This window comes from Chinchilla lanigera, unplaced genomic scaffold (genome assembly GCF_000276665.1).
Source record: "Chinchilla lanigera isolate Chin_1 unplaced genomic scaffold, ChiLan1.0 scaffold00022, whole genome shotgun sequence".
Lineage (NCBI taxonomy): Eukaryota > Metazoa > Chordata > Mammalia > Rodentia > Chinchillidae > Chinchilla > Chinchilla lanigera.
The window spans coordinates 28,260,424-28,287,252 of NW_004955423.1; the positions used below are offsets into that span (position 1 = coordinate 28,260,424).

At 46.8% G+C, this 26,829-nt stretch overlaps 1 long non-coding RNA gene across 1 annotated transcript; it reads left to right on the plus strand.

The window, feature by feature from the left end:
* Window positions 1-1,106: 1,106 nt before the first annotated feature.
* Window positions 1,107-18,188, plus strand: LOC102014148. The gene is made up of 3 exons (XR_261015.1): window positions 1,107-1,169; window positions 7,524-7,647; window positions 18,036-18,188. It is a non-coding gene; the product is annotated as an uncharacterized LOC102014148 (long non-coding RNA).
* Window positions 18,189-26,829: the final 8,641 nt, after the last annotated feature.

Consider the following 26,829-nt stretch of genomic DNA (forward strand, 5'->3'; position numbering starts at 1 on the left):
GAACCACCATTTGGGGCCACTAGGAGTTTTAAAATTGAATGGTCAGAGAAAGACAAGTGCATGTGGGAATTCACACGAAACCTGTCCGTCAAACTGGCATCACTAAACCCTCACAGAGCGGAGGATGTTTTTTCTGGCTCCCTTTTTATACCCGTGGGTAGAAGGGAGAGAATTCTCCTGCAAAGAACTGTAGCTTGGAGCATCCAGGTGCTTCCATTTCATTTAGAGCAAAGGAAATGTTTATGAGGGTTTTCTTTAGTTTTCTTTCAGGAGGTTTCAACTCTAGATGTGACAACACGTCTAGATGAAGCTGATATGTAATATCCATTTCTTGATTTGCATGATTAAAGCAGTGGAGAAGTGGTTCGGATATCAAAAGCTCCCTCATAAGCGGCAGCGCCAAAGGTAATTACTGTTCAAATGTGCACGCTCGGACCCGGGCCGCTCATTAACTTTGAAATTGTTTACAACTCTGCAAGTTTGAATAAAAGTTTCTGTCTGACTTTGGGATACTCAGAGCCATCCCTTGCTCCACTATGACATAAAAATGCATTTATCATTTCTTATAATCCATGTTTCTCATGACATTAGCTTCAGTAACAGCAAAACAATGACAGAACAGAGATGTCCCTGCTCAGCATTTTAAGTTACAAAACAACCGTTTCTTAAACAAAAAGCCTTTCTAAGTCAGAGCTAAAGTTTATACGTAAAATGAATTAAAGATTAACCTAGTCGACCGACTTCTACATAGTTATGAAAAAGTGCACTTAAACCCCTACTGTAAGCCAGACGAGTTGTTGGGGGGGAGAGGGGAGAAGGAGAAGGGAGGTTGTTATTCCCAGTCTTTTATTAACCGGTTTCTTTCATCCTAGCGTGTCTTTATTATTTAGAAAACTCAAAACTGTCCGCGCTCTATCCCGTCTCACCGAAAATTCTAGAGTGGGCAATGACTTCTACAACCTGGTCCAACATATGCCCCAAAACTAAAACAAACAAACTCATTTGCCATACAAATTGTTTACGATTCATTAAAAAGCAAAATTGCATATCCTGGAGCTGGCAGCTGAGGCCGGGCCGCGAGGGCATTCACTGCGTGCCTTTGTATGCTGTGTGCAGAGCCGAGCCGGGCTCCCACCAGGAGCAGAGCCCGCGCGCCGGACGACGGTGAGGTAATTTTAAAGCTTTATTCGCCTTTGCTGGGAAACCCAGAGCTCGTGCTGTCCTTTGATTAAGGACTCCTACGAACAAGGGGGAAGTTTAATTTTTCTCAGTTGAGAAAATTGTTTGGGATTGTGAGAAAGCGTGCAGAGGAGAGGGTGAGTGTTGTTCTAGGACAGAGATCTAAGAGGAAATGCGAAATTTGTATAATTTTAATTAGTCCTCACCCCTTTCACCTATTTCTTCCTCAATTTCCTGTCGATCATAGGACATTTACACTAGAATTATTTGTAACTGGTAAATCTAAATGCTATGCTATACGGTCACCTTTAAGGAAACAAAAAATCGATTTATTCCCTCTGGTAACTTCAGCTTCTTCAGAGAGTACTCTGATTTCTCACCCCCTTTTCAAAGCAAAGATCTAGAATCACTGAAGTTGAGAGACACTTCCCTGTGTTTGCAGCCAAGCAGCAGCATGTAGCTTTTAGCATTGTTTATTTTTAGTCAACTGCATTGCTAAATGTTTCCACCACTTTTATATGTTATCTTCCCGGTGGTAAAACATCTGTAAAATAATTTTAAATGAAAAGCCACTTCCGAGTAAAGTTTACAGAAGAAAGAAGTTACAGTTTTCCAAGTTTAAAGAAAGAAACATTTGGAGGTCTTTGCAAGAAATAAAGATGACGCAATTTGCCACAAAAAGTAGCAGTTTACAAGCTCTAGGTGCTCCTGAGACACGAGGAAATAGCATGTTTCCCTCAGAACATGACATCAGCATGCAGTTTTTTCAAAGCTTACAAGTTAGTCTAGAAAATAATAGCCAGCCCAATCTGTACATTCAATTCCACTGTTCAACGAGCAACGGAAGGCAAAGCAATAGCAGCATCACTGCACACAGTAAACCTTGTTCCTGCTGGCAGAAACTCTAATGGGGAAATAAGTGCCCTGAATAGAAGTTCAGGGTCGAAATGGATAGTCTGCTGCCAGTCTCCTTAGCCAAAAGCTGCGCGTAACACTGTCCGGAAATCACTGGTGGAGTTCCTGACGTCCGGTTAAGAAATCGCAGGTTAAAACGCACACGTACACACATACCCACAAGCACTTTCGCCAAGTCCTTGGAACGGACACTCTGCACCCCAAGAAGCAGCCGAATGGCATCCTGCGGCAGCTCACTTCTAAAAGCTTCTCCGTCCTCTGAGTTCCTAAAACTCGCCACAGCGGCACCGCCACGGTCCACGCAGGGGAAAGCACTCTGCAGGTCACACAGCGAGACCGACCACGTCCCGTTTTGTGATCCCACGCACCAGTCTCCCCTTCAGCATCTCTCTCTCTTAAACTGATATCTATGAGAAACGAGCTGAAGCTCACGGTCCAGTTAAGAACGGATAATACATTCATTGTCCCGGCAGCAACTTTTTTTCACTCCCTGGAAGAATTCACGCTTGCCGCAAGAATAATAATTATGGAAAACTAGAAATGCGCTGCTAACGAATTAATCCTTAACGGACACCACCCTAACGAGGGCAGCGGCGAGGCGAGGACGTGCTTCCTCCGGACAATGAGCCATTGTGCACCTCCCTGCCGGCTCCACCTCTCAGAGTCCGCGGAGGCAGAGGTGGTCTGGCCTGGTTGACCAGGACCTGGGAGTTAATTCGTTCTGCGGCCACATGGTGGGACTTTATGAGAACTTCCTCACACCCAGAGCCCGGGAAGGCAGGGTGTGGGGCTTTGCCACTGGAGCCAGAGCCCCCGGGAGACCAGGACCTGATCTGACACAAACAAACTGGGAAGGTAGTGCCACTCTGGGCCTGCTGGCCGACAGGTAGAGGGGAGCCGGAGCACTCGCGCCGGTGACTTGGACAGTCCTGTGGCGGGCAGGACCCGCATCCACGCAGGGCTGGCTTTGCCCAGTGCCCACCATGCATCCTCCGAAAATACCAAAGCCGGGAAGACCACTGGGAACAAAGTAAGGGGACGTGAAACTAGAGAGAGGGCAAAGCCCCAGGGGCAGACGCGTGTCTCGGTTCCTACCCCAACACTGCCGGGCCAGAACGCACACTCCACCTTAAAACTTTTGATACTGTTAAAAAAAATTTAAAAGCAGAGAAGCAAACTCCAGACCCTGTTCCCGGCAGAGAGGGCCAGCGCTGCTGGAAGCAGAGCCGCAGAGTGCAGGGAGGGGGTGGCAGAAGCAGCAGTGCGGCGGCTGCCTCGCTGAAGAGTGTGAAAAAATCAAATGCGAATTTGATGAATGTGAGGTCTGGGACATTTTGTCAAAGAGGGAGGGAAAGTAGAAAAGAAAAAAAAAAAGGCAGTCCCGGCTGCCAACTCACCATCCACCAAGTTCTGGCCGAGATGTCGTAGCAGAGCTGCCATTTGATGGAGCCGTCGGAAGCTTTCCCTGCCATTATGCTGTCAGCAGGCTTCATGTGATGCTAGCTCACGGGAGATAAGACACCTAATTGAGAAAACATTTGCGGTGGCATGTGGGGCAACATGTAGTCCGGTCCACACCATATGGAATCATGGGTAAAAACATCTCCTTGACAATGAACCAATCTCTCCAGACCCAGTAGCAAGGTGAAGTGGATGGAGTGTGCTGCTAGGGCTGTCTCTCCTCTCTCCAAACGCGAGCCCACTGCTCACATCAAAGGGAGGTGGTTAAAATTAGGGCTTCATCACTCAGATGATTTTGGTCTGCAAGGTTTTTCCTCTCCTCCCAACAACGCCCCCCCCTCTTAAGGAGAATAAAGAGGTTTAATAGGACAAAGGCAGGTAGTGGCCGGGGAGGAAGATCGCCACAGGCTATTAGCCTAAAATTTCTGCTTGACAGATGGAACTGCTTAGAGACTATCATGCGATGTTTTGGGCTTTTCTCCCCCAGCCCCCCTCACTTTAAGTCTGATTCAGTATCTGTTTTTCACAGCCACTTTTCTCAAGAACGTGAGCTGCGCATTTAAAAAAAATGTTTAGTTGAGTTTTTCAGTTTTGCTGTCTTACACATCTCTGTTGGAAGCAAATGGAAAAGTCTCAAACTAAATCTGGGAATAGCTGAACAGGTTTTCCCAAGGAGGGGGAAAAAATTCCAGGAGAAAATATTGCCCCTTCTTTACTTTATTTTTAAAAATTGTATTTGTTAGTGAATTTCATTGCAAAGGAGCCTAGCTAGGAAATTACAGCTTTGCAGCCCCTGGGGTTTTGGGTCAGTGGCATTATGTAGAGATGTGTGTTTCTCTGGGAGTAAATAAACAAATTGTGGATACAAGTCCTCTCCCAGGCAGGGCGACGCACCACCTATATTTTGGGAGGCCTTTTAAAAAATTAATTCTGGACTTCTCTGTTCTTCGCGAATAAAGTAATCGGGCATTATTAATTAGTTTAACCCAAGTGAGGCTGTGCTTGACACAAGTACCTCCTTAACTAGGGAAAATCACTTCTGATTTCTTTTTTGTAACCTAGCCATTTTCTTTTTTTTTTCTCTCTCTCTTTTTTGAAAGAAAATAAAAACAAACCACAACATAGACCTATCAATAAAAAGGGCTATAAAACAATTTATTTTTTTAAGTGAGGAAAACTTCAGACAGCTGCTAAATTTCAAGTTATTTTGTTCTGGACTAAGCAGGGAGGAGGAAGTAGAGAGAACGATTTGCATTTGTCCTGGTTTACTCCTTCAGATGGAGTGACAGGAGGGACTGCAGAGTACCCTACGTGAGAGCAGCACACCAAGGCCCTCCTTACTTTCTGTGAATGTAAGCGGCCCGTCCCAGGAGCTTCCATGAGGGCCGTGGTTCTGTGTCCTCTAACCCTGCAGTGTGGGCCCTCAGGGGTGGGGGCAGGAGACAGGGAGAATTCACCACCACTAATTCTCAAGGCCACCCCATTGGGATTACTTAGAAAGTTCTGCCTCTCCAGCAGCACTAGCCCATGGATTTCTTTCTAGTCCCATTTTTGTCTGAATGATATTTAGATTAACTTATTCAGGTCACATTTTAAGCTACAAGGCCTTATTGGGTACTTTTTTTGATTTCTTATTTCTGATACTTTCCCTAGAAGGTATTATTTTAACCATTTAAAACCATGGTAATACAGTACGTAGCTGTTTTATTCAAGAGAATTTTATCTAGTTTCACCAGGAATGTTTTCCAGTTTTGGGCACAATGCACAGAGGGCTCCAAGAGCGAGGCACGAATATAATAAACACGGTGTTTTTTCCTCCTCACTCTCATTCTAATGGGAAAGCGGCTGAGGACAGCCATGCAAAGGAGATGCTGCTGTGTTTTCAGGAGTCGGCTTGCACCCTTGGTCACCTAGGCCTTTCTTCTCAGGAGAAGGGTGGCTTGAGCAATGTTCAGTCACCCCGCTTCAGTGCCTAGGAGCTAGGGAGCCACAGCTGGCCCTAACCCAGGACCACTGCCCTGGCTCGGCCAAAACCTGCCCTGAGCAAGTGCAGCATCCTACAGTGACTTGGGTTTTCTTCGGCTCAGCATTGGAAGAAAGATAAGGAGAGAAGTTGTAAACTCTGAAAAACATAAAATAGCACCCTCCAAAAAAGGGAAAGGAAAATAAGAAAAGAAATGCAGTGTGTGTTGTCTTGGAATCCGCCTCCTGCTTCACGGTAGCCATCCTCCTCGCCTCTGATGAGCAGACAAAACCAGGGTCCACCTCCTTCAGGGTATCTCTGCCGGGTCCAGGCTTGGAGGCTCAGGGGCCCTGGACTCTGGGCCACAGTCTGCCTTCTCAAGTTTGGCTTGCAGCAGCTGAAGGAGGGAGGAGCTGCCATCTGAGCCACGCTGTGCATGGCCATCACCTCAGAACGCGGGAGCAGAGGGGCAGGGAGTGCAGACCGCCCTGTGCGTGCAGGACCCGGGAAAGCCGTGAGGCACTAGCACTGCGGGTTGCACACGGACACGATACGCGGACTGTGTGACGGAGGTCTAGACCCAGAACAATTAGGTGTGCTTAACTTCATCATTGTTCTCTGAGAGGCTGGGGGAAGCTGTCCTTCTTCACATGCAATCGGTCCTTTCACAGTGTGGCCCGCCGTTAACAGCCTTAAAACAAGATTAAATACAACATGTTGAATATTGCAATTATTGTGGGAAATAAAATTATTTGGTGAGCATAATGGGGAGCAATTGAAGCATTTAACATGATCCAGGAAATGCTACTCCAAACAATTGCATTTGCTTTATGCATTTTTCCCCTCTGATTGCTGACAGATGCCTTTTTGGAAACAAACATCTAAATGCTTTGCCTTCAGTCAGAAAAAAAAATAACAGAAAGCGGCTACATGTTTCGAATTTAACTCTTGTCATTTGAATACTTCTCCCCAGCGCACGTGAGTGCGTCTAAGGCAGAAGCAGCACCCCTGTCCGGAAACGGGCCACCAGAATTTGGGATTTCTGACCCCTCTGAGGACATGTGAGGGATCTGGACCCCGGGCCTCGCAGTCAGGGTGGTAGCAGAGGGAGCGGGAGGGCCCCAGGAAGGTCCTGACGGCTCACTGCAGGGAGCCTCGGACTCAGCGCGAGTCACTTTCCAGCCCACTCTGCTCATGGGGCCTAGGGCACCCCGATAAACCAGCACCCCTTTACTGGGAAGACCCCCAAGGGTTTCAGAGGATGGGGACCGCCGGCCTCTCCGGTGGTGGACAGGCATGCCGCAGAACAGAGGGGCGGACGTCTGCGGTGCCGGCACTGTGCCACTCTCCCAGGCCACTCAGCCTCCTGGAGGCTCTGTGCTCCATACTGATTGGAAAATAGGCTGTAACACACGCTCAGCACATGTGTGCACGCGTATCCACAAGTCACAGCTAGGCGCACAGCGCACACTGCGCACGGTCCCTGATGTGCGATGGTGGCCTGGCCCCGGGAGTCCGTGCCAGGCTCCTTCCCTCCAGCCTTGTGTGGTAACCCGAGCTTGCTCCCAGCACCGCAGCACCCAGCACCCACTGCTGCGATCACCCTGAGGCCTGGAGGGCAGGCAGGGACTGCCTCTTCCTCGCCTGAGAGTCTTGAGCATTGGGTAAGCTGGGGGGACCACGGGGTCAGAGGAAGATGGTGCAGAGCACGGGTGATCTGACTCTGGTGGCGTTCTCCTCACATACTCAGCGCTTCCCTGTCAGCTTGCCGCCTGGTTCCCCACGTCAGTCCCTGGCCGCTTGGGTCCTGGTGATCCCCAGCTCCTTTGACTTCCTGTCACTTCCCGTGCCCGCACGGCCCATTTGTACTTGGTGTAGACGGACTGCTTTATTATTGCCGGTCTTCGAGGAACATATGTCTTTTATTCATTCATTCATCCATTAAATGGCAAATTCTTCAGTGCATCCAATTAAGTTTTTTCTACTTTTTAATCTGTGTTTCCAGGACCCTTGGAAATGTGAAACCCTCGGAGAGCAACTTGACTTTGAATGCAGCATATAATCACCACTAACACACAGTGTGTTTGCTCTTGGCCGGGCACTATTCCAAGTTCTTTCTGTTTTCCCAGGTAGGTTCTCAGGAGGTGCCGTTTTACACACTGCAAAGCAGACTCCAGAGGTTGAGGGGACTTGTTAGGGTTCCAGAGTCCGAGGTGGGAGGAGGACCCATGTGCAGGGATCACAACAGCTGTGGTGCAGCCTCTGAAACCAAAGAGGGAGAAGACCCCAGACCTGCAGCTCATCTGGCTCCTGAGGTGCTTTCAGGTGTGATGTAGCACACAAACTTCCCACACCTGCAGGGATGGTGTGGTGTTTTTCCACCTGCAGGTCAGGGCGAGTAGGGGTCAAGCCTAAAGCTGCAAGCTACACAGGAAGAGTAAGGATTCAGCCCCGGAAGTTGTGCCTGGCCTGTGTCAGGTGAGAGCTCTGGGGCAATGCATTGCCTTCCTTTTATAGAGTGAAATGTGTGGCTTAACAAATTGGGTGTTTGAGTCACTAGGTGACCTTGAGTCACTAGGGTGCTGGACAAGACGAAATGAGGAATGTGGCTGAGGCTGTGGAGAAGTTTTGAGAGGGGCAGCGGGTTTTTAAGATAGAAACAAGAAAAGCCTGTTCTGCAGAGGGACTGTTTACCATTCACACCTAGGTCTTCCTCCAACCCAAGGGTGGTGCTCAGAGCCTCGCCCTGTGACCCTACCCCTGGGTGCTTGGTCACTTGTGGGCTCTGGGTCGAGAGGAGGAAGCCGCACGAAGGGAGAGTCGAGTTCCCCACAGCCTGGGAGGTGCTGCGTTCCTCGGTGAAGATTTGTCCCATTCCAGAGAGAGTGGCCACGTCCCCTGCTTAGGCACACACCACTGATGGCACGGCTGTGTCACCGAATGGTAGAGGTGAACGCCAGGGAGGAGAGGGCAGCACTAAACACCCAATTTGTTAGTGCCAGGTCTAGCCAGCCCCAGGCATACGGATGATCTGCCTGGGGATTGTGAGTGTGTGCATATGTGTGTGTGCACATGTATGCATGGGCATGCACATGTGCATGTGTGTATACATGTGTGTTCTTTCTCTGCTGTGTTCTGCAAAGAATTGGTTTTCTTTTTGGTGGCAGTTCTTGTGTCTCATTTCAACTTGTAAACTCTTTGACTTTTGCTCTCTCTGGATTTTCTGTTACCGAGCTGTCACCCAAGATTGGACGAAACTCTCTGCCCCTCGTTAAAAAAGAAAAAAAAAGTAAGAATGAACACAACGCAACCCTGTAATAAGTACATTCACAACTTTCCGCGAGGCGCTTAGGAAAACTAAAAGGTTAATATATTCTAACTAGATGTTGGGTGTAGAATGTCAGATCTGTCAAATTTCATTAGAATGCACTGCTCATTGGAAAAGATTTGATTTCTTTTGCCACTGTCCTACTACGTTCCAGTCACACACTGCCAGCAGCAGCCCGCTGAAGACCACAGGCTGGCAGTGTGGGCTCGGGTGGGAACCAGCCGCACGGCCATCTGTTTCCGATTCTTCACTGAGCCAAGAAGTGCGGTGAGGAGCGCTCTGCTCACCAGGCTGCTCCCCTGTTCAGGGTGTTAGTGTTACAGGGGAAGTGATCTCTCCCAGACATCGGGGGAGCCGCGATCCTCACGGAACAGGACTGCAACACACATGCACACACACTCACAGCACACATACTCACAGCACTCAGACACCTTTTGTTAAAGTTGTGGGAAAGGCTGCCTGAAACTTGCTACTTTGTGGGGTTTATGAAGTATGTTTTATTCAGCAGTGCAGCTTGGGCCTCCTTTAACCCTTTGAATGGCCAAGTATCTCTGGGATGCTTCCATGGGCACAGTTGAAATGGTCAGAGGAGGCATCTGAACCACCTTGAGTGAGCCAGCTTCCAGGGATGTACGATTCTAGGGGTCATCATGGAGCCCTTGCCTGGCTGGTGCAGGCAATCTGAACTCATGCAAATTAGCAGCATCAACTCCTTTGCCAGGGGTCCCACCCCACAGGTGGATGGTGGGCTCACTGTGAATGGGGAGATATTGGCTATGCCTTCCTGTGTGGGGTTGGTCCTCTGTCTGGCTCTTTGGGTGGGTCATTTTTAGAAAAATGTGGAGGTGAAGTAGCACGGCTGAGTGTGTCAAATGTGATAGGAATGCCACTTAATCTGTCATAAACATGAACCTGGGGACAGGTGATTGCTACCGGGCAGGGTTTCAGAGTGCAAAGAAGAAAGATGTGGCTTCACCCAGGGGACCCCAGGTCTCCCAGTGTGATGCAGGTGGGCTCTGCCTTGCAGATCACAGGTGTGTGGTGGGCGTCACATGTCCTCTGCTGGCTTCATCTGTAAGTGGGTTGGTGACGGCTGACTTTTGGGACTGTGTAGAGTTAAATAACCTCTAACCTGTGTACTGGGACAAAGTTCCCCAACGGTGCTTAGCAGGTGCTGGAAACACGTTGGTTTCTCTTTCCTGTGCTCCTCCCTGCCCACCAGGTCTGCACTTGTGTCCCTGCTCAGGGCAGCCCGCCTAGGCCCCAGCTCCACGGGCCAGGCCTGCACAGGGTGCTGCATGGAGCCTCGAGCAGTGAGGTGTGTCCTGTATGCTTTTGGTTTATGGTGAAGGAGAAAGAATTTTGACAAAAATGACTTTTTTTTTTTTAATTTAAAAAGAGGAGGCCGAGCAGAGAGTCACCGGGAGTCCAGGAGCAAGTGCTTGTGGGGATAATCGCCACGGGCCACGGCTGCCCCCACACTGACTGCCCTGAGTTCATGCTGATGTGCGTGGCTCTGGCTGCCATTTCTGCTGGTTGTGCTTCACCCCGCTGGCTGGGTTGCTCTTGGGGATGACACAGTCCCTTGCTGGGTAGCTTTGGAGGTGCAGGACCCACATCCCGGGGAGGTTCCCAACAGCAAGCTGGGTGTGTGTAGGACTCAGGAGGTCTGTGAACATGGAGTCTTCTGGGGTGGATGACCAGACTGGGACCTGCAGGGTGAATTAGAAACCAAGCCAGTCCTAACTGAGAGCTGGGAGACCCCATGGGCCTGGGAGGCTGGGTGTCCCTGGAGTGCCCTCCCAAGCCAGAGCCAGGGTGCTGGGACCCCCTCCACGGCAGGGACCCCCAGGCCTTTGAGTGAGAGGGGGGTCGATTGGGAAGAGCCCTTAGCTTGACTGTGGCAAAGAGAAAACCCGGAGGTCCCGGCTCCAGTGTCCCCACCAGCCGGAGTGGCTTCCCACAGACCTACCCATGCCAGTGGGTTCCAACAGCTCCGTTAGCTGGAAACACATGACCCATGGCTATACCCACTTCCCAGGTGGCAGGGAGGAGGCCTCCTGCCCTGTTCTAACAGAATGGACCTGGTAGATCTGGGAGCAGCCCCTCCTCTTCACACACAAGGGAGAAGCTCCTGTGCTCTGCACTGGACACTGGCTGTGGAGAAAGGGCAGTGGGGAGGGCGGCCATGCACAGGAAATCAGTGTTTCGTAATCCAGATGTTTCCGCCTCAGCATACCTCTCCCACACAGCATCTGGGCAAGGAAAAGATAAGAGATCCCTGAATCTGAAGCAAGAATGGGGTGTGGTTAAGTTATGCTTCAGAGCTGGACTCTGGGGAGAGGCCCTCGCTCCTGCACTGCCTGGAAGAGGGGAAGCCTGTCTGGTGGGGGATGGAAGAAGCTCCTAGAGCATGCACCCCTTCCTGCTGCACCCCAACTCCCAATTTTTTAACCTTGGGCCCCTAGTCAGGTTCTTTCATTTGCTACAACATACTAAAAAGAGGTCATTGCCATTTTACAGGCAGTGGATGTGCTGGAAGTGACTTGGAGTGCCCTCCCAAGCAGAACCCGGACCTCCCCGGGATGTGGGTCCTGCACCTCCGGCTTGGGAGGGCACTCCAGGGTTCTCCCCGCAGAGCCGGAACCTCGGGCGGTGCCTCGTCCCTGGGTGTGGAGGGACAAAGAGGAGATGCGTGTTCTGTGTCTTTCCTCACTGTGTCTGCACGCTGGGCTCCACCTCGCAGGGAGCATGGACTGCTCCTGGGGAATGGGGTTCCCACACCCACTGTGGGTTGTGTTCCTGAGGGCAGTCCGGCTTCTCTCCACTCCAGGTTGCGCTCCGGGCTTGCACTGACAGCTGACGTGCAGCTGACGTCCCTGGCCTCATCCCTGTCCCGCACTTGCGGAGCCCCTCCTGTGCGGAGGACCACGGTGCCCGTCTAATCACGGCAGAGCCAGTCCTAAGTGGTGACCAGGAGCGCACAGGCAGCCGTAAGATGCGATGCAAGGGTTGCCCAGCATGAGGCATAGCCGGTCCCGCAAGAAATAGTGAGGAGGGTGGGCCTGCTGGGTGGCAGGGAGAGTGGCAGGTGCTGGCACTGGAAGTGGAGCAGAAGGGTTGCAGGATCAAGAGCAACAGCAGGAACCAAGGGCCCGGTGCCAGCCGACTCCCAGAGCTGTCTCCCGTGGTGTGGCGGGAGGGTCTCGCCTCCCTGCACCGGGTCTTCTCTCTGGAGATGGCCTGCATGCCCTGCTCCTTTCTGTATGGCCCACGGGCTAAGAGCAGCTTCTCCCTTTGCAAATGGTTGGAAGACACAGGGCGAAGGGTAATAGATGGCGACACATGCAAAGTGTGTGAAACCCAGGTTTCAGCGATCACAAGGAGGCCTCTGGGCCCTGGTCACGCTCACTCATGAGGCTTTGTTTATTCGGTGTTTGTGCTAAGAGAGCAGAGGTGTGTCACTAGGATGGAGACCAGATGGCTTGAAAGGCCGTGGACCTTTGCTTTCTGTCCCTTGACTGGAAAGGGCTGGGTGGCCCTGGCATATATGAGGGGCCCCGGCTGAAGAGCAAAGAGCCTGGATTCTAGGCATGGGGCTGCCACGGATATCCTACACTGCCACATGGACTTGCTCACTGGCAAAATGGTGGTGAGAATGCCCCATAGTCTTGCAGAGATTGAAGATGATATCGCCATACAAAGCTCCTGGGATAGGGAGTGGTGACATAAGTGTATTTGTTGACAACAGTTGATGGTAATTTTGACTGCCTTGAGATATGAATTACCTTTGAGATAAGGTAAATACGATAACATTGTGAACTTCTGGACTCATGGCCATAATGCCCATTTTGGGAATTGTCAAGGACGAAAGTGATTTCTGCTCAGAGGTCAACAGGGAAAGGGAAGTATGTATCCGTGAACATGCGAGTAGAAAGCTCCTGCCAGAACTCCCGGAAGTAAGAACTACATTGAAGTGGATGGGGCACCTGCTGGGACTTGATGTCAGCTACTCCACCTGCCTGCCGTCTCATCTGACCACCACTCAAAGCTGGGAGGTGGACACAGTTATGAATCATGGCACAGATGGGGAGACTGAGGCCCAGAGAGTTGGTCCCACCTTCCACAGGAGGTGGAGCCATGACTTGGACCTGGCAGAGTCTGATGCCGGGTGGTTGTCTCTGACCCACTCTGCCTGTGCACATCTGATGAGGGCACACCCCTGGGATGCAGCCCAGGCCCTCCTGGGGGAGCCCTGGTAGCACTGGGTCAGGAGGACGCTGCTGCAGCATCAATGCCCATGCTTGGGCCAGCTCCTCAGGAACTGGAGGGTCCACAGCCCAGTGGCTCTGGACAGCTGTTCTTTCGGTGGCCCCACATGGGACCGGCAACTCAGGGACGGGGGAGGAGCAAGGCTGAACTGGCAGTGACAGACAGGGCGTGCTCTGCTGTGCAGCTAATCAATAAAACCTGTTTGCTTTTCTAGAATCATGGGTTGATGTGGCAACCTGCTCCCAAAGAACCTGGCAAGGGCTCTGCTTGGTGATCACATGGGTGTCATGGGGAGTTTACAGAGAATGTGCAGAACAGACTAGAGTATTTGGGAGTTGTCAGCCTCTTGACCTCGAGGGAATAAGGATAAACATTATTATTTTATCTCTATTTCTGTTTCTAGAATTTGTTTTTTTATTTTAAAGTGAGTAAAATTTAAAAAAATTAATAACTATACAGAAGTGCAAAACAAGATGGTAGAAAATCAGTAATGGTTGTTATATTGTATATTGTCATCTTCAAAGTAGTTGTTCAGATTACCAGACATAAGCATGCAGAATTGGTCAAAAAATTAAGAAAAAAATAAGCATTAACTGTTCCTTTCAATAAACCAACAGAAATTAGCAGCAAAATTATCTTAGCTATGTGTTTCCAGAATTGGAAAACATGTATGTAACTACACATAAGTAAAATATCTAAGTTGTTTGATACTGTATATAAAGAGATTCAGAACATATCTGTCTTGATTACTTTTCTCTGTTGCTGAGACAAAATACCGGACACCCATAGCTAAGGAATGAAAGGTTTATTTAGCTGCCAGTTCGTGGAGGTTTCAGTCCATACTCGGCTGGCTCCAAGGCAGAGTGGCACATGGCAGAGGGCAACTGTTCATGGAGGTGGGAAACAGCAAAGGCAACAAGAGCAAAAGGGAGGAGCAGCAGCAAGCAGCCTCTTTCCCTCCCTCACACTGTGTGCAAACTGTCCGCCCCAGGGCAGGTGTAGCGCTCATATCCATAATTCCAACGTTGGACCATGAATCAATCATAAACTCTAGAAGCCTAACCCATGACTACATGAGGATTTTGGGGGACATGCAGACACACACCATGACACCATCCATTTCTTTAGCTCCATAATTCCACCATAATCACTCAGAATGTAGTTCGACTACTATGTTCATTTTAACATTATTTAAAGCCCTGAAGAAGTGAGGGGAAAAAAAAGTTCTGTGCTGCTCAGAGATATCAAGGTCTGTTACATATGAGAGAAAAACTACAAATGGAAAAAGAGTCCTGCTATAGTATTGTGAAAAATCAGGCTACGAAACTGAACGTGCAGAATGAACACAGGTTGGTGAAAACCCACGAGTTATTTTTTGGAAGACGGACAGAAGATATTCCTAGGTGTTAATGGTTGTGGATATCATCGATGGAGTTATGAATTCTTCCTGGTTGGCTTCTAACACAGTTTCAAAAGCTCTTTTAATGAATAGGTACCATTTCTACACTGGAGCACACAAACCTTAAAAAAGCCATGTGTGCTGCCTGGTAACTGGCCTCCAAGCCCCCTCCTGGTCAGCCTGTCCTTACCTCTGCCAGCCACTGGGCTCCCTGGGCACTGCCTGCGGCAGGAGGAGGGGGACCAAGCTTCGAACCTGGACACATGGCTCTAGCCAGGACTGGGCCCCCAGCCCCCTGGTGCTCCAAGGTGAGCTGTTTCCCCCAGGAAAACATCAGGAGTGTAGACGGGGCCCGGGCCCCTGGAGTTCTGCCGGGCCTGCACTGCCGATGTCTGGACGCCTCCTGAATGACCCGGCTTGATGCATGGCTGCTTTCTGGGTTTTCTCACTGAGTCACTGGGGATTTCAAAAGAAGCGTGATTGTTGTTACCACTAGCCCTTTCATTTCCAAGTGCAGGGTGCAGCACTGCTAACTCTGCACACACCGGCCAGCCTCACTGGAACTGCGCTTGCTGACCAGCAGCTCCCCATCCTTCCTCCTCTGTCTGCTCCTGACCACACTGCTCGACCGCTGTGTCTGCGAGTTGGGCCACACTGGATCCCTCAGTCAGCGGGTCTGTACAGTCTTTGTCCTTCTGTGACTGACCCCTTTAATGCCCCATGTGTCTCAAGCCTTCTTTCCTTTTTTGTCTTTTTTCTTTTTTAGGAGAGGGTCTCACTATGTAGTCCAGGCTGGCCTTGAACTTGCCAGCCTCCTGCCTCAGCCTCCTGAGAGCTGGGATTTCAGGTGTGCATCACCATGTCCTATTCGAGGCTCCTTATTCTTTTACAATGTTTGTGAATCATATTTTCTTTGTCCACTCATTTATGAATCTGTGAATGGACACTTGGGTTGTTTCTACTTTCTGACCATTGTGAATAATGATATAATGAACAGGGGAGGCACATATCTTTTGAATTTCCTGATTTCAGTACTTTTGGATTAATACCCAGAAGTGAGGTTACTGGATTTTATGGTAGATCCACTGTCACTTTGCAGCGGAGCCTCTGCACCATTCTCCGTGCAGCGATGCCGTGTTCCACGTCCTGCACGGTGCACAGCATTCCAGCTTTCACGGCCTGTCTACCACCTGCTACTCTCAGGCTGGAGGTGCCACCTCGCCTGGGTTTGACTTGCATTTGCCTGATAATGAATGTTATGGGAGCTCTTCCCATGTACCTGTTGGCTCTTTGTGTCGTCTTTGGAGAAAGCACTTTTAAAGTTATTTGCTCTGATTTTGGGGTATTTATTTTTGCTAATGGAATTGGAATTCCATATACATTTGAATACTACTTTCATCAGATATGTATGCAAATATTTTCTCCCATTCTACAGGTTGTCTCTTCACTCTGTTGGTTGTTTCCTTTGATGTGCAGAAGCTTCATCGTTTAATGTAGTTCTGCTTGTTTGTCTCTTTATCCATTCATCCATCAGGATTGTTTTGCAACACAGGGGGTTGACCCAGGGGTGTTCTCCCACTGAACTGCATCCTCAGCCCTTTGTACTTTGTGAGCAGGGTCTCAGTAAGCTGCCCAGGCAAACTTCAAACTTGAGATCCTACTTCCTTAGCCTCGTAAGTGGCTAGCATTACTAGGCATGCACCACTGCACCAGGCTCCCATTTGATGGAGGCTACTGTGAAGCAGCTCTGAGCAGGACATAAATTAACCAATTGGTTTTTCGTGTGTACTTGTGAGTCTGTTCAAGGCCTAGGCTCCTTGTCTGGAGATGGGGATGAACTCATAGTAAGTGAACCTCTGTGAGTCACTGGTTCCTGCTGAGGCCTGTAATGGTGGATGAAGCCTCAAAAGATAAGACAAGATCACAGCCAAGGACACTTGGATCCAACCTCAACTAGATAAAGGCTGTAGCCTCAGGAATCTCACTCCTGGGTGGATTAACTTAATCCTTATTAAGGATTACTTTAATACCTTACTTAGAGAAATCCTTGAGTGGTTCCACCCTTCTTAAGTATGCCCCTCCCTTATCCTGATAACCAAATAAGTACGGGCCACCAGCGAAGGTGTTGGTCGTGGCCCTGAGAGAATCTCTAATTCTGTGAGAGGGCTCTGATCCTGCTGGAGCCCTGAAATCATTCCATTTGCCTCTTTTTATTTAGCCTTCACCATATACTCATTCAGGAGATTATGGACCTGATCAACCTACAATAACTAAGAGATGTTATTAACCTGATACACATTTATTTATTTTTGCTTTTGTTTCTTGTGTTTTCTTGGTGTCATAGTAAAAAAAAACCACAACTGAGATCAATAGTACGGAGCTTCCTTTTATGTTCCCTTTTAAGAGCTTTAAATGATTCAAGTCTTACATTGAAGTCTTTAAGCTAATTTGAATTATGTTGTGTATCATGTGAGATAAGGTCCAATTTCATTCCTTTGCATCTTTTCTTAGCACTCTTTGTTGAAGACTATTTTTCCCATTGTATAGATTTAGCACTTTCGTAAAAGATTATCTGATCATGTATCTGTGGGCTTGCTGCTGGGCTCCCTGTTCTGCCCTGTGACCATGTGTCATCCTCCTGCCAGGACCGAACTATCTTAGTCACTGTCTTGCCCCTGAGACACGGTGCTCACCACCCACAAGTAAGGGTGGGGAGGGTCACCTGGGCTCACTGTCTCAGTCACCATTGGCAGACACGGTGCGGTGGGAGGGCCTGTGTGGAGGGAGCTGCTCACGTCCTGGCAGAAGGAAGCAGAGAGAAGGGAGGGCCTGGGAGGGAAGGAAGCTCTTGCAGGTCCCTGCCCCAGTGACCCGCCCTGACCAGCACCTCCTAACATCAGCAAATTGAACACATCAGTGGATCAGTCCAGTGATGAGTACAGAACCCCAAGATCCAGTCACTTTCCAGACACACTGAGGCTTTTGGAGGGCAGCCCACACCTAAGCCACAACACGTACTTTTGTAATATGTTTTAAATCCAAGTAACATTAGTTTCCAAGCTTGCTCTTCCTTCTCAAGACTTTTTGGTGTAATCAGGGTCTTTTACATTTCATGTGAATATTGGAATTTTAGAAAATATTTCTGCTAAAAAAGGTGCCATTGGGATTTTGATGGGGCTCACATTTACTCAGTAGCTATGGTTGATTGTATGGACATTTTAACAATATTGTCTTTGGAATTATGAATATGAAATGCCATTGTCTGTACCTTCATCTTCTTTGATCTCTTCCAGAAACACTATAGTTTTCAATGGTATAGTATTTCACTTTCCGGGTTGAATTTATTTCTAAATAATTTAATCTTTTTAATATTATTGTAAATAGGATAGTTTTCTGAATTTCCATTTTGGATTGCTGTTATTGTATAAAGATGCAACAAATGTTGGGTGTGATTCTGTATCTTGCAAATTTATTAAATTTATTTATTAGTTCTAACTACCTTTTTGTGGAACCTACAGTTTTTCTACCTGCAGACAGAGAATTGTTCTTCTTCTGTGGATGCCTCCGGGTCCCTTTGCCAGCCTACCTCCCTCGTAAGAACTCAGGACCACACTGACCAGCAGTGCTGACTGTAGGCAGCTCACCTTCCTCCTGACCTTGGAGACCTTGAGTACCATGTGAGTGATGAGCTTGTCAGACGGGGCTCTCAGCACACCCACCCAGGGGACTCCCTCCTCTTCCTAGTCTTTTGAGTTCTGAGTAAGTGTTGGATTTTGTGAAATATTTTGTTCTGTTAACATGGCATATTGTATTGATTAACATAGCATATTATATTGGTTAATTTCATAGATTGGACCATTTTTGCACTTCAGGATAAAACCTCCTTGGTCATAGTGTATGATCTTTCCTATGTGGCAAGATCATCTTGCTAGTATTGTGTTGCTTTTTCATCTATATATCTCAGAGATATGGACGTGCAATTTGTCTTTTCTAGCAATATCTTTATTTGTCTTTGGTAATGGAGTAATAATGCTGGCTTCATGAAAAGAGTTTGGAACTATTGGGAGGGAGGGAGAGGAAGGAAAGGTGAGTGTCTTAGTTACTTTTTCCTCATTGCTGAGACAAAATACCCAATATCCAAAGTTAAAGAAGGAAAGGTTTGTTTAGCTCACATTTTGTAGAGGTTTTAGTCCATAGTCAGCTGGATCCAAGGCAGGGTGGCACATGGCAGAAGGGCAACTGTTCATAGCAGCTAGGTGGTAGAAGACAGCAAAAGCAGCAAGAGCAAAAGGGGGAAGCAAGCCTCTTTTTCTCCCTTATATTGTCGCAGGCTACTTGTCCTCGGGCTGGTGTAGCACTCATACCCCCAACCCCAGCACTAGACAATGAACCAATCACAAATTTTAGATTCAGCCACCTCAGAAAAGCGCCCCTCCCCATGACCGCATGAGGCTGTGGGGGCGTCCAGACACAAGCCGTAACAGTGAGGGATGAAAAACAGAACAAGATAATTAACATGTACTACATGAGCATACCAATTTCCCACAATAACTGTAAATGTGTACTGCACACATTACTAGTAAATAAATAAAATGGCAATATTAGAAATAAAGTTGGGAACTATTCCTTCTCCTTCAATTCTCTTGGAAAATTTTGAGAAAGATTGTTGTTACTTCTTTTTAAAGTGTTTGGTAGAATTCTCCAGTCAAGCTGTGTGGTCCTAGGCTTTTCTTTGTTGGAGGTGTTTATGCCTGATTCAGTCTCCTTAAAGCGTCATTCAAATTTTCCATTCCTCGTGACTCAGTCTTAGCAGGTTGTGTACTTTTAGGACTGTTCATTTGTCTTAGGTTATTTCATTTGGCTGTGGGTAGTTATTCATAGTAGTCTCATAATTATTTTTATTTCTGTGGTGGTAGTTTAAATGTCTTCTTTCACTCCTGATTTCATTTATCTGAGTCTTTCTCCATTCTTTTTCTTCAGTCAGCTAAAGGTTGATCATTTTTGGAGCTCTTTTGTGAAAAAAGAAGCCTCAATTCTTAGTTTCATTAGTTTTTTTCTAATATTTTCTTATGAATTCATTTATTTCGCTTTAATCTTTTTATATCTTCTGCTAACTTGGGGCTAAGTTTACTCTTACTTTTTAGCTCCTTGGGGTATAAAGTTCGGTTTTTCTTTTGAGGCTTTTCTTCTTTTTTATCATAGGCACTTATTGCTGTGAAGGCCCTCTCAGCAGATCTTGGCTGAAAGGTATAAAATTTGGTATGTTATGGCTTTTTTTCGTCAGTCTCATAATATTTTCTAATTTAACTTTACCTTCTTCTTTGGTCTATTCATTGTACAAGAATGGGTTGCCTAATTTCCATGTATTTAAAAATCTCTCTTTGATACTGACCTTTAGTCTCATTTCATTGTGATTGGAAAAGGTACTTGGTATGACTTCAGTCTTAAGTTTGTTAAGACTTGGTTTGTGCCCTAAATATGATCTATCTTGGAGAATGTCCCACTTACACTTGGGGCCCTGGTGCGGTTGGGTAGGATATTCTTCATATATCTGTATAATTCATCTGGTCTTAGTGTTGTTCAAGTTTACTGTTTTCTTATTAATTTTGTGTTTGGATGTTCTACCCATGATTGACAGTGGGGTATTGTAATATCCTATAATTATTGTGTTGCTGTGTATTTCTCCCTTTATTTCTGTCAAGGTTTTCTTCATACATACATATTATTCAACTTTTGCATTGCTGGGACAAAATACCTGACATCCACCCTTAAAGGAGGAGAGGTTTAATTTGACTCAATTCCAGGGGATGCAGTCCATGGTTGGCTAGCTCCAAGGCAGAGACAGCATGGTGAAGGGCCTGGTGGAGCACAGCTGCTCAGTTCCTGCAGCCAGGAAGCACAGCAGGGCAAGAGTGTCAGGGAGGAAAGGGTCAAGGACCAGTCATAGAGCCCAAGGTCACAGCTCTGTGACCCCCTCAGCCACACCTGAAGAGTGCTTCACTACCTCCCTGGGAGGCATGAGGCCAGTCATGCTGATAACTCGCTTTAACTGTCACAATGTATTAGGGTGCTCTAGCATAGAATATGTACATACAAGTACACACATTTGTTTACAATGTTATATGTTCCCAGTGAAATGATGCCTTTATCATTCTATATTATACAATGTCCATCTTTGTCTCTCATGTTAGTTTTAAATCCTTTTTTTTTCTATCACTAGTAACTTCCACTCTCTTTTAGCTACTGGTTGCATGGACCATGTTTCTCTACACTTCTGTTTTCAGCCTAGGCGCGTCTTTCAATTTAACATGAGTCTCTTGAAAACACATAGTGGGATCTTGATTTTAAAATCCATTCACTCAGCCACTGTGTGTCTTATAATTGGGGAATTTAATGCATTTACACTGAAAATAATTACTTATGAAGAACTCATGACTCATTTTATTGTTTTCTGTGTCTTATAGCTTCTTGGATCCTCTTTTTCTCTTTTATTATTGGTTGGTGAGTTCCTTTGCAGTGACATGGTTTGGTTCCCTTCTCAGTTTTTTTTTTTTTTTTGTGTATCTTCTATAGGTATTTTCTTTGTGGTTACTATGACGCTTACATAAAGTGTCTTACATTTATAGCAACTAATTTTAAGCTGATAAAACTTATCTTCAACCATATAAAAAAACTACCTTTATGGTCCCCCTTTTTAAAATATAAATTATATTTTTATATTGTGTATCATTGGCATATTTTTATAGCTACAATTATTTTTATATATAGCTACAATTATCTTTATTTGCTCTCATGATATAATTAAGATTGGTTTATGCAGCACCATTGTTATAGCATGGTGGCATTATATATTTGTCTATATGTTTACCTCTACCACTGAGCTTTATGCTTTCATATGCTTTTGTATTGCTGGTAACTTGAAGGGCTCTTTTTAGAATTTTTTGTAAAATAGGTCTCATAGTAATGAGCACCCTCAGATTTTCTTTATCTGTGAAGATATTTCAGTTATTTTTGAAGGGAAGTTTTTGCAGATGGAGTGGTCTTGGCTGGTAGGTCTCTATCACCCTGGTATTTTGAATATATCACCCTACATCTTTCTGTCCTGCAAAGTTTTAGCTGAGAAATTCATTGATGTCCTCATTGTATCTCTCTTCTATGTGATAAGTCACTTTTCTCTACTGCTCTCCAAATTCTCTCTCTGGCTTTGACTTTTGACAACTTGATTATAATCTCTGTCAGTGCACCTTAGTGTAATTTTAATTTGGATCCTTTGGGCTTCTTGACTCTGGATGCCCATTTCCTTCCACAGATTTAGGATGTTTTGGCCATTATTTCTTTAATAATGTCTGTCCCATTTTTCTCTTCTTTCCCCCGAACTCCCACACATATATTTGTTAGTCAGCTTGATGGTGTTCACAAGTCTCTGTGGCTTCCTTCACTCTTTTTCATTTATTTTTATTGTTGCTTCTCTGGATAATAGCCAGAAATATGTCTTTTCTTTGAGACAGGGTCAAGCTATGCCATTCAGGCTGGCCTCAAACTCACAGCGATTCTCCTATCTCAACTTCTTGAGTGCTGGGATTACAGGCTTGTGCCACCATATTTGGCAAAGATCTGTCTTTGAGTTCATTTGTCAAGTTTACTGTTGAACCCTTAAGGTGTTCTTTAGCTCTACAATTTCTATTTGGTTATTTAAGAGCCTTTCTATATCTTTAGTGATATTATTATTCTGTTTATTATTATTTTGTGAATCGACTGAATATCTTTATCATCATTATTTTGAATTCATCAAGTGGTTCATATACTTCTCCTTCTTTACACTAGGTTTGGAGATTCATTTTGTTCCTGAAATCGGGCCGTGTTTTCCAGGTTTTTTATGCGCTATTTAGCTCTGTCTGGAGTTGTGCATTTGAGTAAGAGCCTGCTCTCAGTCCTTACACACTGAGCTTACGTTGTCCTCTCAGCCCTAGGTGTGCAGGGTATGTACACTGCTTCTCCTGAGCATTCTGAGCAAGGCACACAGACGCCAGTGCCCCAGGAAGCCCCCTCCCATTTCTTGACAGGATCTCCAGACGTTGTCCAGGCTGGCCTTGAACTTGTAGTCCTCCTGCCTCAGCCTCTTGAGTGACTGAGGTCACAGGCACGTGCCTCCATGGCTGGCACAGCCATTTCAATGGGACTCTTCTTGGCTTTGAACTGGCTTAAAACCGTGTACCCTCCTGCCTTCTGGAGTTCTGATAAAGGTTTCTGCCTGTGTTTTCAGTCAGTTTTCTGCAAGGCAGTGGGGTCTGCGGCTTTCTATGCTGCTGCCTTGCTGATGCTAATTGGTGTGAAATGAGAACTTGTTCCACACACGGGGCACACACCCTGGCACCCCAGATTCTCCTGCTGCGAGCCTCTTCTTCCCCACACCTCCTCCCAGAGCACCCTCCTCCTCTGTTCTGCGCCAGCTCCATGAGCCACTCAGCACCACCCCTGGGCCCCAGCCAAGGGCCTCCGCTCTGTGCTTGGCCCTGTGAGACAAGCCGGGGGACAGACCTACTCAGGAGCACAGGGCGCCTGTCACTGAGGGCCTGTGGTTCAGGGCTGAGCCGACTGACCAAGCATCATTCTCACACAGAGACCTCAGCGCTCAGGAAACCCCTCTCCACACCACTTACTGCACACCCTCAGAACATGCACTAAGGTCACGGGCAACGTCATTGGGATGTAGGGGATAGATCCTCCTTAGCAGGTGGGAAAGAGTGGACACAGGCACCCAGGTCAGGAGGAGACACCTTCCCCAGCTCAACAGCCTGTCTCAAAGGCCTGGGCATGGGGATTCCTGCTCAGGCAGAACCATTTTCTTCTGGCGTATTATGGAGGGTCTTTTCTCTTACTTTGATTAAAAGATGGGCAATAGATCTAAAGGAACTTTTCTCAAAACATACAAATGGCCGGTAGTACATGAAAACAATGCTCAAAAGCACTGGTCTCCAGGGAAATGCAAATTGAAGCTTCAGTAAGAGAACACCTCACCCCAGGAAGAATGCCATTGTTAGAAAGGGTAAGGTAACAAGTGCTGGTGAGATGCGATGGGAAGGAGAACTTTGCTCACCACTGGTAAGAATGTGCAGCAGTACAGTCACTCTTTAACCGATAATTAAAGTAAATATGAGTTTAACTGTAATATTTGTAAAAGTGACTTGCATTTTTTAAGATCATCTACTTGTAAATGACACAATTTTTCCTTCATAGTGATTATTAAAAATTTGAAGAGATTGTCTTAGAAAATCTTGATCAAAAATTATACATATTGGTTTAAAAACCCTGTATCATTTTTAATGTCCTTGCTTTGTGTTGTTTGTACTTTGCTACTGTTCTTTTTTTGTACTATTTTCTTTAAAAAAAAAAAAAAGCACAGCAAACACTATGTAGGTATATCAAACATGATCATGGATAAGGAAGTTCAAGTCACAGATGCAAGCTTCAGTTTGTGAAGATGTTTAAGTTTTCTATGAAGTCTAAATTTATAATCACTCCCCATATTTTGGAAACAACTATATGAGTGTATTTGCTGGCTTCACGTTGTTGAAACACAATACCCAACACCTGGATATAAAGCAGGGAGGTTTATTGAGGCTCGTGGTTTGAAAGTTTCAGAGCACGTTTGACAGGCGTAAACAGAGAATCAGCATGGTGCAAAGGCCAGCGGCCGAGAGCTGCCCACATCACAGAGGCCGTCAGGAGTAGAGAGAGAAGGGAGGAGTGGAGCAGGAGGAAGAGGAGCCTTGCAGATCACGCCCTGGGGACCACCTCTCCCTACTTGGCCTGTCTGCTCTCGGGGAGTCAGCCACAGGGACCCCATGATGCACTCACCTTCCGAGCACGTGAGGCTGCTGGGGCCATTTTAGATTTAAACCACAATAAAGGCTATGATAAAGAAAACGTACTTCCTAAAACCAAGCCTAATTTCCGTACACCAGCTCCTAAGCATCTTCTGATTTGCCCTAGAGTGCCTCATAGCCATTTTCTTTTTTTTTTCTTCCGGTACCAGGAATCAAACTCACGACCTTGTGCTTGCCAGGCAGGCGCTGTGCCGCTGAGCTAAATCCCCAGCCCCTCATAGCCATGTTTTATAAGTGCCACGACCTAAAGAGAGAACCCATGCAGATACTGTCTGGCTGCACTGTGTGGCACTTTACAAAGCACTCAGGCCTGATCCACACCCAGAGATTCTGATTGGACCGGTCTGGCCTGGGGCGGGGCTGCAGCCCAGTGTCCCTTTTGTTCTGGAGTAGATCTGAATGTTAGCATGGCCCAGGGAACTCAGGCAACACTGACACCTGATCTTCTGCCCAGACTACTGGGTTGGCCTCTCTGGCCACAGGCTCGGGCGCCGGGACTTCTCAGTGAGAACACTGTTCGGGATGGTGTCCTGTCCTGTTTTTCCGAGTGGCAATAGGTCTCACTGCTCAGCTTTCTATGCAGAGGACTGCAAAGTGAGAAATCGAATGACCCTCATTTAGGTTTGCAAAGTGTTATCTCCATTATATCCAGGACTTGAGACTTGGCTTGCAAAAAATGAAGGGTTTTGGGAGTTATCTTTATGTGATGTCAGTTGCTTTCTACTGGTGGATTCTGGTGACCTAAACAGTGGTTTTCCATCCTTGCTGGACCTCACACCTTCCTAGAGAGGCTCTGTGGCTCTGGTCTATGCAGTGCTCAGCGTCTGCAGCTGCTCTTGACTTGGATTCTGCTGTCCCCTCCATGGCACCCACAGGGCCTGGCCACCTTGCCTTTTGTGTGGGCGCCGTATCCGGAGCTGCTCCCCTGCAGTCTCCCCCAGCTCACAGTGGCTGCTGCTCTGTCCCCTCCTCTTAATTCAGTGTGCACCCCCACCTTCGAGAGCAGTACCTTACACCCAGGTTGTAGGAAACGTGTGCGGGCTCCGGCTTGTGCTTTCCCTCGGGAAGGTGGGCAGAGTCCTTTCCGTGGAGGAACCCAGCTCATCCGTCACTCTTCTTTCTCCATGTGCGCCATCTCTGGAGCAAAGGTGAGGTTCAGCCTGTAGCACAGGGATTTTACAACAGCAGATTTTCTACCTCACCACCCTTCGTCACTTCACACCTCCTGGATGAGTGCATGCTACATGAGATGCGGAGCTCCTCATGGTGGCAAGTCGCTGAAACCAAGGCCTGCCCTCTCGGGTGGGGTGGGGCAGGAACAGTCCATCACTTGGAAATATGTCTCTTGTGCCTAGATCTCCTCTGACACCACCTAAAGAAATCTCTCAATGTTTTCTTATTTGGAAAAGGAGTCTTATCTGCAGCGCATGGTCATCTGAACCATTTTTCACATTTATTCATCTTTTCCTGACTCATTTGTTGCATACTCCATGTGTCCAGGAAGGTCTTGGAAGACCCTGAGAAGTTTGGGCCAGCCAAGTGTCCATGGTCTCCAGAGCCGGGCTTACTGACTAAGAGAATAGTGATTTCTCCACAGACTCATTTTAATCAATTAGTGGAACACTTGAAGTAAATAGTACAGCCTAAGCACGTTTTGAACAATGAATCTTAAAAATGTCATCTTTGTGAATGTTTATGAGTGTAAGGTAAATAAATCCACATTCATATAAACATAGACCTATGAATAGAAAGCACATGCACATATGATATGTGTTGCTCATACATATGCAGACCCTTGTAACATGTCCATTTCAACACTAAATATTTAAATTCCCTTTAAAGATGCCAACAAGTTGCTAATTCATGGTAATTTCATTCTGCTTTAAAACCTTACAATGTTCCAAGTATAACTGGTACATAATTTTCAGTGCTAATATTGAAGCCTCGAGTTAGGAACTGGATAATTACTGTGTAATTACCTGGCTTTTGGTACCTACACACACTGATAGTGCCAGAGGAATGCTGGGTTGATTTGTACGCTTATAAATTATTCACCTGTTCTGCTGGAGTTCTTGAATTTGCATTCGTATATTTAAATACTCTCTTACTTTATAAGCATTTGCCTGTGGCTGAATAGAGTCTAATGAAAACAAAACCAAGTCATTTGTCTTTGTTTTCCCATGCTCCTAAGAAGTGAATCTCATTTTAAAATCATCATTTCTAGTCTCTAGGTATCTTGGTGATCTAATCCTTTTATTTGAATTTTTGAGGTTGAATTTTCTGGGTTGTCTTTGGTTCTGGGACCATGACAGACACGATTCCATGACAGATTTAAAGGAAAATACCCAGAGGTATGTTAGAAACATCAGCAGAGCAACACAGCACCTAGCTTTCCTGGCTTCCTTCCCAGGTATGGGCACTGGTA